Source organism: Lycium barbarum, chromosome 5 (assembly GCF_019175385.1).
Source record: "Lycium barbarum isolate Lr01 chromosome 5, ASM1917538v2, whole genome shotgun sequence".
Lineage (NCBI taxonomy): Eukaryota > Viridiplantae > Streptophyta > Magnoliopsida > Solanales > Solanaceae > Lycium > Lycium barbarum.
Window position 1 is genome coordinate 125,546,030 of NC_083341.1, and position 11,724 is coordinate 125,557,753.

The 11,724-nt window shown below is 40.6% G+C and overlaps 1 pseudogene; it reads right to left on the reverse strand.

The window, feature by feature from the left end:
* Nucleotides 1–2,742: 2,742 nt before the first annotated feature.
* On the reverse strand, nucleotides 2,743–6,803 carry LOC132639750 (uncharacterized; annotated as a pseudogene).
* Nucleotides 6,804–11,724: the final 4,921 nt, after the last annotated feature.

Sequence of the window (11,724 nt, forward strand, 5' to 3'; positions counted from 1 at the left end):
CCTTTGGGCTGCCGTGGCCTTTCTTTTTACAGGCATCTCTGAAATACATAACACATGATATGGTTAAGGAAAAAGTAGTTCTTATGTCATAACTCTATCGCACGATGTTATTAAGAAAGAAGGTCATTTATTCCTAAAATGCCTGTATCCTCTTGTTTATAAGTGTGGCGCGAAACACACCCATAACCAAGACTCTACTGGACACGGCTCGTAGATACACCCTAGGACAGAACTGCTCTGATACCACTTTTGTCGCGACCCAACCGGAGGCTCGCGACGGGCACCCGGTTCTAGCCCACTCGGGCACCTCTTAACATACCCTTTGTATTTATATCTGTCACGACCCAATTCGCGAGTCGTGGTGGCACCTACAGTATCCCTCCGAGTATGCGAACCACATTACTATTAACAAGTTAAATAAGCGGAAAATAGAATAAGAATAAGTTATCAAGTCTTAAATACTTATCACAACTAGAAATTTCACGACAACCCCAAAATCTGGTCAAAGGGTACAAGAGCGCTAACATAATACGGAATAGAAGTCTGAAAATACCCGAAGGCTACATATTGTCTGTCGAATACAAAAATAGAAATAAATAGAGGAGGTCCTTCAGGGGCCACGGATGACCAAGTAGCTCACCCTGAATGACTAAAAGATGTCACCCTCGCGTATCAGCCACGGGGTGTAGAACTGGAGCCTAGATCGTACTCTGCACTCAACAAAAGTGCAGCAAGAGTAGTATCAGTACAACACTAGTACCGGTAAGCATCATAGGCCGACAATGATTAGATAACGCATGAAGAAGTGGAAACTAACAAGTAGCACATAGAGGAAACAGGTATGGTCACGTATCATATACAAGTAATGTGTAAAGGAATCATGAAATCAACCAAGACAGATATAATTCACCAGATGATCAGTCAAATATATGAGTGAATGAATGCAATGCAATGCAATACAAAGCAACAGTCACCTCTCTCACTCCACTCTCGTACACACATGCTAAGGGCAGTGCCTCGAAGCCATGACCCATGGGGGACCGGCGAAGTCCATGTACCACTCGTGCTCTCCGGCAAAACCTCGGAGGCTATCAATCACTCTCGATCTCCGGCAAAGACCTCGGAGTCTCTCTGTCACTCTCAATCTCTGGAAAAGACCTCGGAGTCTCTGAATCACTCACCTCACCAATCATCACAACAATAATATGGAAAGCATGTCATGCATCATATCAGTCTCAACAATATCCTCAATATGAAATCAACAAGTACAAGTCATATTACTGTCCACTGTTCAATTATCAATATTGCCATTCCTTTTTATGTGATGAGTGAGCTAGTATGTGACGGAGATACAAACAGATGATAATCACAGAAAATAACACATACGGAGACAAACCCACATAACAGCTGACAGAACCAACCTAATTGTAATTAACCTCCACTTCATGCCCGAAGGCCTATCCTGCTATCCCCGTCACTTTCTACAACTACATACGATTCTCTAATCAGAGTCTAACTAAAGTAGACCGTAACCTACCTCAATGCCGAGCGGGTGCCACGAACAATCAAACTAAAGCCATCCCTTCGCGTAGAGCCTCTGAACGATCAAAATCTATAAAGTATGTGATCTACGTTAGAATACGAATCTAAGGACACCCATATTGCTATATTTATATTCGAAACCCAAAAACGCACCTCGAAAAGTGGCCTTGGGCCCACAAGGGCAAGATTGGAATTTTATTGAAAAATAATTTCACCCATTATCTAAGGATCATATATCTTGAAAATTAGTCAATTTCATCCATAAATGGACTCTCAAATCATTAATTCTCATTTCTTAATACTAGGGTTCAAAACCTTCAATTTCCCCAAACTCTTAATTTGGGATTAAAATCCCACATCTCAAATACCATGAATTTAATGGTGTACATATAATCCAATCTACCAATATTCAATTAGATAGACCTAACATATAAAAAAGAATTTGAAATTGCAATATGATAAACATAAAAAGACAATTCGAAATTAGAAGGAAACTCGAACAATAAGAAAAAACCGTTCAGTGCCATTACCCTAATCAAATTTGTTCATTATTTCACGCAAAACGATTGGTTCATCATTACCTCATCATTAGCCTCAATCATTATGTCTTACTTGCCATCCGCTAACTCTATATAAAATGAGTGTGTCTTATCATTGACACCATGATTTACTAATCAATAAGTGTTTAAGAGAAACCATTACTACACCAAATGCAGATGAGATGTATACCTGGTGCCCACCAAAATTTTCGTCCGTGAGAATTGTTTCAGTGTTGCCAACAATTTGTTGTCTCAAATGTTTCCTCCGTTATTTTTTTTTTCTTGCCAAAGGAAATGTATTATTTGATACCCTATGCCACTAAGATATATGGGTCATGAGAAGTGGGATAAGCCCAATAACTAATCCCAATAGTTTCTACAATTTTCTTATTCACTTAACCACTTTGAGTACTTATAAAAATTTACATACTCCGTCAAATAATCTATTTACTAAATTATGCCTTGTATGTGTGAAACTCATATTCCTATAAGTAGCTATTCACACACATTAAATAAATATATTTCAAGAATTACCCATCAATTAAATCGCCGTGCCACCCACTCCGCAAGTCAAAAATACCTTTTTAAAAGTACGAAAGTGTATTTTAGAGAAAATGAGACCAAAAGTGCTAAACGACCAAATGGGTCATTACATCAGACATCAATCAAACAATCGCTCGTCCTCGAGCGACAAGGTAAAAGGTGGAGAAAATGAGGTACCTGATCTGTCGAACAAGTGAGGATATGTACTTCGCATATCTGCCTCAGTCTCCCAAGTAGCCTCCTCAACCGGACGGTGCTTCCACTGCACCTTGACCGAAGCAATATCCTTGGACCTTAACTTTCTCACTTGCCTATCTAGGATTGCTACCGGCTCTTCCTCGAAGGATAGATTCTGATCTATTTGTACCGAATCCCACTGAATGATATAAGACCCGTCTGAATGGTACTTCTTCAGCATGGAAACATGGAATACCGGATGAACACCTGCCAAACCTGGTGGCAAAGTCAACTCATAAGCCACCTCGCCAACACGACGAAAAATCTCAAAAGGGCCAATAAACCTCGGGCTCAACTTGCCCTTCTTCCCAAACTGCATCACACCCTTGATGGGTGAAACCTTCAATAAGACCTGCTCACCAACCATGAACTCTATATCACGAACCTTCCGGTCAGCATACTCCTTCTGCCTACTCTGAGCTGCCAGAAGCTTTTCCTGAATAAGCTTCACCTTGTCCAAAGACTCCCTCAGCAAATCTGTACCCCAAGGTCGAACCTCAAAAGCATCAAACCACCCAATTGGAGAACGACACCTCCTACCATATAAAGCCTCGAATGGTGCCATATCAATACTGGAATGGTAGCTATTGTTGTACGCGAACTCTGCCAAGGGTAAGAATTTGTCCCAATGACCACCAAAGTCAATAACACAAGCCCTCAACACATATCCTCAAGCACCTGAATAGTCCTCTCGGATTGACCATCTGTCTGCGGGTGGAACGCAGTGCTAAGATCTAATTGAGTTCCCAATTCCTTCTGCAAAGTCCTCCAGAAATGGGAAGTAAACTGAGTGCCTCTGTCGGAAATGATGGAAATAGGAACTCCGTGCAATCGCACTATCTCTCGAATGTAAATCCTGGCCAACTTCTCTGCATTATAAGTAATCTGAACCGGAATGAAGTGTGCAGATTTAGTCAACCTATCCACAATAACCCAAATCGAATCAAACTTGCCCAAAGTCCTCGGAAGACCAACCACGAAATCCATAGCAATCCTTTCCCATTTCCATTCGGGAATGGGCATCCTCTGAAGCACACCACATGGTCTCTGGTGCTCATACTTAACCTGCCGGAAATTTGAACACTGAGCAACAAACACCACAATGTCTCTCTTCATTCTACCCCACCAATAGTGTTGCGTCAAGTCACGATACATATTTGTTGCTCCTGGATGAATGGAGTATCTGGAACTATGAGCCTCTTTCAAGATCAACGGAATCAAATCACCAACTCTAGGAACGCAAATGCGCCCCTTAATCCTCAAAACACCCTCATTATCAAGAATAGCCTCTTTGGCTTCTCCACTTAGCACTTTATCCCAAATCTTGCACAATTTCACATCCTCAAACTGCTGGGCCCGAATTTGCTCTAAAAGAGACGACCTCGCCTCCACACAAGCTAGAACCTTACCAGGTTTTGAAATATCGAGCCTCACCATACTATTAGCCAAACACTGAACCTCCATAGCTAAAGGACACTCTCCCACAATCAACCGCGCCAAGCTGCCTATACTCACTACCTTTCGGCTCAACGCATCAACTACCACATTAGCTTTTCCCGGATGATAAAGGATAGTAATATCATAATCCTTGAGCAACTCCATCCATCTACGCTGCCTCGAATTTAGATCCCGCTGATTAAATACATGCTGAAGACTACTGTGATCCGTGAACACCTCACAATGGACTCCATACAAGTAATGCCTCCAAATCTTCAAAGCGAAGACTACTACAGCCAACTATAAGTCATGTATGGGGTAGTTTTTTCTCGTGAACCTTCAACTGTCTCGAAGCGTACGCGATCACCTACCCTCTTGCATCAACACACAACCCAAGCCAATCCGAGAAGCATCACAATAAATAGTAAAGTCCTTTCCCTCTACAGGTAAAGCCAAAATCGGGGCTGAAGTCAATAAAGCCTTGAGCTTTTGAAAGCTCTCCTCACATTCATCGGACCACTGGAAAGGCACATTCTTCTGAGTCAACCTAGTCAAATGGGAAGCGATAGATGAAAATCCCTTCACAAATCGGCGATAATAACTCGCAAGGCCTACGAAGCTCCGAATCTCAGTCACTGAAGTAGGCCTGGCCCAATCTCTAACCGCCTTAATCTTCATGGGATCAACCATAATCCCATCCTTGCACACAACGTGTCCCAAAAATGCTACGGAACTGAGCCAAAACTCACACTTAGAAAACTTGGCATACAATTTCTTCTTCTTCAACAGGCCAAGCACGATCCTCAGATGCTTCTCATGATCTTTCTTACTCCGAGAGTACACCACGATGTCTTCAATAAACACGATCACAAATGAATCCAAGTAAGGCTTAAAGATCCCATTCATCAAATTCATGAAGGCTGCAGGGGCATTAGTAATCCCGAAAGACATCACCAAGAACTCATAATGATCATAACGAGTCCTGAAAGTGGTCTTCGGAACATCCTCCGCTCGAATCTTCAACTGATGATAGCCTGACCTTAAATAAATCTTAGAAAAGATCAACGCACCCTGAAGTTGATCAAATAAGTCATCAATGTGGGGTATTGGATACTTATTTCTGATTGTAACCTTGTTTAATTGCCGATAATCGATACACATTCGCATGGTACCATCTTTCTTCTTCACGAACAGAACGGGAGCACCCCAAGGAGAAATACAGGGTCTAACAAATCCTTTGCTCAACAAGTCTTGCAACTGCTCCTTCAACTCTCTCAACTCTGCCGGAGCCATCCGATAGGGTGGAATAGAAATAGGTCGGGTGACTGGCTCCAAGTCAATGCAAAACTCAATATCTCGATCAGGCGGCATACCAGGAAAATCTGTAGGGAAAACCTCTGAGAACTCACAAACAACTGGCACTGACTCTACGGAAGGAGTATCCATACTAGTATCCCGAATATGAGCCAAATATGCTAAACATCCCTTATCCACTAACTTCTTCGCCCGAAGAAATGATATGATCTTCTTAGATGCTGGACTAGGAGTACCCTTCCACTCTAACCGTGAAATACCTGGCATGGCCAACGTGACTGTCTTGGCATGACAGTCTAAAATAGCAAGATAAGGAGATAACCAGTCCATGCCCAAAATAATATCAAAGTCCACCATATCTAAAATAACCAAGTCTACCAGAGTATCATACCCCATAAATGTGACAACACAAGACCTATAGACCCGATCTACTATCACAGAATCTCCGACAGGAGTAGAGACACGAATAGGTACATCAAGCATGTCACAAAGCATATCCAGACCCGTAGAGAAATAGATGGACACATAAGAGAAAGTAGAACCCGGATCAAATAAGACAGAAGCTGATCGGTGACAAACCGAAATAATACCTGTGATAACCGCATCAGAGGCCTCGGCCTCTGGTCTACCCGGAAAAGCATAGAAATGGGCACGTCCACCCTCGGACTGTGTGTCTCCACGACCACCACGGACTACTTGAGATCCTCCTCTCACTGACTGAGCGCTGCCCCTACCAGACTGATGACCACCTCTACTAGGCTGATGGCCACCCCTGCCCGACTGCGAACCCCCTCTACTAGAATATCCTCCTCCTCTAGCTGGCAGTGCTGGAGGCCTAGATGTCTGAACTCTGGACCCTTGCCTGGATCTAGGACACTCTCTCGCGTAATGCCCTGTCTCACCACACTCAAAACATGCTCCTCTGCCCATAGGCTGTTGAACTGTCATAGAAGAACCACAATACCCTCCGCGGTCTGAAGGTTGAGAGTAAGAACCTCGGGAAGTCTGCTCAGAACTGTGCCCGCTATAACCTGAAGAACCACCTGCTAAAGCCTCTAGTGATGACTGGATGGGGCGGCTGTAGGGATGATGACAAACCCTGTCATGGCGTCCCCCACCTCCAATAGGACCTCTGAAACTGTCAAATCTACGAGCTTTCTTGTCACCACCCCCACTATGTGCCCGACCCATCTCTGACTCAACCCTTCTGGCATGCTCTACTACTAACTGGAATGAGGCCCCAGAGGCCTCCAACTGTAAGGTCGCCAGCCGAAGCGGAAGGTCCAAACCCTTCACAAATCTCCTCTCTCTCAGCCTCTATGGGAAGTAATGCTGTCGCATAACGGGACAAAGCGAGAAATCTGGTCTCATACTCCGCAATCGACCTACCCCGTTGCTCCAATGTCGAAAACTCATCCTTCCTGTTGTCTCTTAGAGTACGAGGGACATACTTCTCCAGGAACACCTGGTAGAACTGGGTCCAGGTCAAAGGTGGCGATCCAACTGGTCGACACTCCATGTACGATCTCCACCACTGCTTGGCATCCCCAACTAATTGGAAAGAAACATAATCGACACTCCACTACACCCAACTTATGAAGCATATCATGGCAGCTAACAATAAACTCATACGCATCCTCCCCGGGAGTACCATAGAACCAAGGAGGAGACATTTGGTAAACACCTCGAACAATTTTCGCTCCTCACTGGTCAACAATGGCCCATCCATAGGCCTCAGAGTAAAATCAAGCGCTGGAGTAGTATCAATACGGGGAGCCACTGCTGCTGCCGGCAATACCCTCGATGTCCGAAATCCTGGAGCAACCGTAGCATCGGGAGTATGACCTCCCACTCTAGTCTGCGAGCAATCTGGAGCAACTGGAATCATGCCCGCCTGAGCCAAACTGTCAAAGTACCCCAACGCTCGAAACACAGCCTCTTGAAAATCAGGAGTAGTTGCGACTGTTGACACCCAATTTTGTCCCGCCTTCCCCAAAACATTTACGCTTCTAATATTTTTAACAACTTAAGGAATATTTATATTTGTACTATAATTATTAACACTGGCGTTTCATCATACTGTTGTAGTCACTACTGTTCTTATCTTTTATTTTTATTACCGTTACTACCACCACCATTATCATTATCATCATCATCATTATTATTATTATTATTATTATTATTATTATTATTATTATTATTATTATCATCATTATTATTATTGTTGTTGTTATTTTGTTACCAGTATTATTATAATTCACATTTTTTATCATTTCAACATTTTTACAAGCTTATGCACACGCATCGCATTTATTTTCGCGTAATTTAATAATAGCATTTACTTACTGTTGAATTTCAAATATATTATCGCACGGCTATTACGGCATTGTTATTTATCCTCCGAGTACTAATAAATACGTACTTTTATATTAGGGATATTTTCAACACCGCTTAGTATATAATTAATTAAAATGGGTCTTTTATTTAAATTTAGAAGCCAAACTATTTCTTTCAATTCAGCCCATATTTTAATTCATCTGATTCAAAATCAAAGCCCAATCAACAATATTATTTTCGGACTAGCCCATTATCATTTAAAATAATCACCAGCCCGTTCGTTATAATACCCAGCCCAGAAGAAATAACCCCGACCCAACACATTATTGAACCGACCCGGTCCAGTCCAATGACCCGACCCGGGTCGGTGAACAAAAGAACCCTAGGGTTCTTTCCCTCATTTTTTTTCCTCACCGCCGCTCGTCTTCTCCCCTCTCTTCTCTTTCCCTTCTTTCTCTCCCTCTCTTATCGTCATCCCATCCCCACCACCGTCGTTCTCTCCCTGTTCCCCGCTGTCCCCCACTTCGCGTTGTCCCCCCGCTCCTCTCTCTCCTCACACCCTTTCTCTTTAGCAAACCCTAGTTGTTTCCTATAAATACTTGTTTCAAGTTTCATTGAAGGGAGGACTTTGTTTTTAGAATCGGGGAAATTCGATAAAAGAGGTTTCAATCATCGAACCCCCAGAAATAAGAAGTCGTTTAGCCACAAGAATTCCCCGAATAAAATATAAGTTTAACCGTTTAGAATACCCTAAAATCAGTCCTCTAGCAGTTAGTTTGATTGTTTGAATATCGGGTCAAAGGTTGTTAAATCAATTTTTTGTTTCGTTTGCCTTGGTATTGCCTTGGATCCAAGCATCGCAAGCTCGGATTTGAGAGTGTTCGAGTGTAGATCGAGGATTCGCACCCACTTCGCTGCACCCGAAGAAGGTAATTCCTCCTCCTTTAAGCCATTTTGCTTACAGTTGGGTCTATATGCTCTGTTTGGTGTTTAGACGAGCTCGTTTTAGTTTGTTTGTGTGCGAATTTTATTTCCTGTTTATTATGTGTTGGTTAATATTTGTGACTGATTACTAAAATTAATGGTTAGTTTAGCATTGTTAGCAGCCTTAGCATTATAAGTCTGTTCCATTTTAGTTTAATATAGTGTCGTTTTCTGATATGTTAGTTTAGCTGCTATTGTATTATTACTTTAATGTAGTCCAGTTTTCAGTCTGGTGTTAGTTTTGTCGTTATGATTAGTTTTTAAGTATGTTGTTAGTTCTTATGTGAGTTTGGATATTACTAATCCATGTGTTTATGGATGCTGTCTAGTACCTTATTTGAATGATGTTCATGTTTAACCCATCTTAGTCATGTATTCTCATGCAATCAGGTCATGCTTAAATCGATAATTTCCTCACATACCTACTAGTTTTGAGCATAAGCTTGCCTGTACATTTAGCTGTTGTCACTTGTTATACTACATGTTTGTTAGTATGTTCATTTGCTGATAATTTTGCGCCCTCTGTTTGGTACAGTAGCATGCTTAAAGATCAATTTGCTATGTGGTTCTCCCTTGCTTGACCCTGGTTTGAGTTTGAATCATCACAAAGAGGAACTCATTAACCCATGTATCTTGTATGCGATTAAGAGTCTTTGTTTTATTGAGAACGACACATGTCTACTGCTTTACATGACTTAAAACTGCTTGCATCTCACCACTAGTAGACTTTAAAGTTAAAATGTATACAGGTTTGTTTGGGACCTGTCTGAACTAGGACTACGAATCACTTTGTGATAGTTTATTGAACAAGATTTCACTAGTAGATGGTTAAGTAATTGATTCTCTTCTTTTCGAAAGTAATGGATTCTCTTCCTTTCGAAAGGGTCAACATTGGTTCTTTGAAACTGTTTGGATTACCTTATGTTCAGTCAACTTGTTTGCATTACATTCGATTGTTTTCCAGAAAGAATGAATTTCAAAGTAAAGAATGAGACTAGGAGAAGGGTAAAGTTAAATTCTGGATTCTCTTTTGATTTGCGTACTATTTGACATAAGTTGATTGCCTGGATGTCTGTACTTGGTTGTTTGTTATCAGTTTATTTAAAAGACAAAAAGAGAAGTTTTGGGGTTTGCTAAGTGTCTGATTGTCTTTCTTGACCAAAATTGTTGACATGAACTGGCCAACACATTTTTCCAAAAAATAACATCTAATCTTTTATCAGCTGTGTTTGTTTGGTTCTCGTGGATTGATTCAGGAAAATAGGGATTTAGTTTTCATAAACTAGTGTGGTTTATTCTTGCTGTGATCCATGTGCTTAATACTTGCCTATGTGAACTTTCTCTCTTCTGTGTATGGTGACTCCTGATGGGACTTGTTTTGCTAAAAACTTGTAGTTATTTTGGGAAGAATCAATTTTATATATTTGTCATACTCAGTTTTTTTTTAAAAAAAGTTGTTGATACTGATTTCAAACCGTAAGGCCAGGGACCTATTGGTGAGTTGAATTTCTTCTGAGAGTAGATTTCCAGCTTCCTTTTTCACCAAATATAGAACACTAATATTTGGCATACCCTCACTTATTTTTTTAGAAACAGAACTTGATATCCTTGATTGATTATATTAGTTACTTTCCTCAAAAGGAATTTGCCACTTCAAACCTACTTATTTTGTAATAAGCTTAGTAAACAGGAAGCTAGTCCTAGCTTCTCTCATGGTTTGATAAAAAATGAATAAGGATTAAGGACCTCTTTGAGCCCGTTGGACTAAAATGATGATCTTTCTTTCTTGTCCTATCCTTAAGTGATCTGTTGTTGTGGTATTTTGTGCTTTGTTCATCTTTACAAGAGTGCAAATTCAGTTTCCTATACCTGCGTGATGTTTACAGTATTTACTCGCACCTTTTTTTTTTCTTTTTTTTACTTATTTATTTAAGTTTTAAACTTGCTGAGAAACCTCTTTTCTTGAATAATAGTGTGATTTACAAATGAATGATATATCCTTGGCTTAAATAAATGAGAGTTTCGGTTTGTTTCTAGAACTAAAAAGTGTGTAAATTCTTCTTCCTTTTCTTAGTTTATGGTTGTGAAGTGTCTGAGTTCTTGAAAAAAAAAATGAATTTGTATGAACTTGATACTTCATTCAGAATCAAACATAGGGTGCTTGTTATTCTCCAAAACTGTTCCTGTGGATTTAATTGATCTATTCCCTTTCAAGACTAAGTTATGGAGTGTTCATTATCTTTAAAAAGCTATTTGTATGAGTCGTACGATCCTTTAAATATCAAGTGTGCAAAACCGTATGACCTTTTCCTAGAACTTATTTTGTCAAGTGACAGTTTCCCTTTTAAAAGCCAAGAGTGTGTTTGTTTGTTCTTTTCTTAAGCCTGATTTGCGGAGAGTGTGCTCTTTTCAAGATTATATATGAACATTGTTCCTTTTAAACTTTCTGTGGATATGTGCCTCTTTCTCTTCTTTCTTCTCTTCATTTAAACTGATTTGTCCCAATAAAATGTCCTGATTTGTTCAATTCTGTGTAGGCTTGACTAGGCTGTCCTATTTACTATATTGTTTTCAATACTGAATCCTTCGATATTAACCTTCTAAGCATCCTTATGAATGTGTATATACGAAATATATTCGAATATTCATGATATATACATAACCCACTGGTCTGTTGAACTTGCATTATATATTTTGGCTTTGTTTGTTGATCACGTACTAATTCCTATTTTTCCGTTTTATACATGACCATCGCATATGAGTCCGAGGGACTCGTTCTTCTTCCGCATTC